Source organism: Cebus imitator, unplaced genomic scaffold (genome assembly GCF_001604975.1).
Source record: "Cebus imitator isolate Cc_AM_T3 unplaced genomic scaffold, Cebus_imitator-1.0 Scaffold391, whole genome shotgun sequence".
Lineage (NCBI taxonomy): Eukaryota > Metazoa > Chordata > Mammalia > Primates > Cebidae > Cebus > Cebus imitator.
Genome location: NW_016107706.1, coordinates 895,658 through 897,164, shown reverse-complemented (window position 1 = coordinate 897,164; position 1,507 = coordinate 895,658).

Genomic DNA, 1,507 nt, shown 5'->3' with positions numbered 1-1,507 from the left:
AAGAAAGGATATCAGAGATTGAAGATCAACTCAATGAAATAAAACGAGAAGGCAAGATTAGAGAAAAAAGGATAAAAAGGAATGAACAAAGTCTCCAAGAAATATGGGACTATGTGAAAAGACCTAAACTACGTTTGATAGGCGTACCTGAATGCAACGAAGAGAATGAATCCAAGCTGGAAAATACTCATCAGGATATTATCCAGGAAAACTTCCCCAACCTAGCAAGGCAGACAAACATTCAAGTCCAGGAAATACAGAGAACACCACAAAGATATTTCTCAAGAAGCGCAACCCCAAGGCACATAATTGTCAGATTCATCAGGGTTGAAATGAAGGAGAAAATGCTAAGGGTAGCCAGAGAGAAAGGTCGGGTTACCCACAAAGGGAAGCCCATCAGACTCACAGCAGATCTCTCAGCAGAAACCCTAGAAGCCAGAAGAGAGTGGGGGCCAATATTCAACATCCTTAAAGAAAAGAACTTTGAACCCAGAATTTCCTATCCAGCCAAACTAAGCTTCATAAGTGAAGGAAAAATAAAATCCTTTGCGAAAAAACAAGTACTCAGAGATTTCATCACCACCAGGGCTGCTTTACAAGAGCTCCTGAAAGAGGTACTAAACATAGAAAGGAACAACTGGTACCAGCCACTCCAAAAACATACCAAAGGGTAAACAGCATCAACACAATGAAGAAACTGCATCAACTAATGGGCAAAACAGCCAGCTAGCATCAAAATGGCAGGATCAAATTCACACATAACCATATTAACCCTAAATGTAAATGGGCTAAATGCCCCAATCAAAAGGCACAGACTGGCAAATTAGATAAAAAGCCAAAACCCATCAGTGTGCTGTATCCAGGAAACCCATCTCACATGCAAGGATACACAAAGGCTCAAAATAAAGGGATGGAGGAAGATTTACCTAGCAAATGAAGAACAAAAAAAAGTACGAGTTGCAATTCTCGTCTCTGATAAAATAGACTTTAAACCAACAAAGATCAAAAGAGACAAAGAAGGACATTACATAATGGTAAAAGGATCAATGCAACAAGAAGAGCTAACGATCCTAAATATATACACACCCAATACAGGAGCACCCAGATACATAAGGCAAGTTCTTAATGACTTACAAAGAGACTTAGACTCCCACACAATAACAGTGGGAGACTTTAACACCCCATTGTCAATATTAGACAGATCAACCAGACAGCAAATTAACAAGGATATCCAGGACTTGAACTCAGACCTGGACCAAGCAAACATAATAGACATTTACAGAACTCTCCACCCCAAATCCACAGAATATACATTCTTCTCAGCACCACATCACACCTACTCTAAAATTGACCCCATAATTGGAAGTAAATCACTCCTCAGCAAATGCAAAAGAACGGAAATCATAACAAACAGTCTCTCGGACCACAGTGCAATCAAGTTAGAACTCAGAATTCAGAAACTAACTCAGAACTGCACAGCTTCATGGAAACTGAACAACTGGCTCTT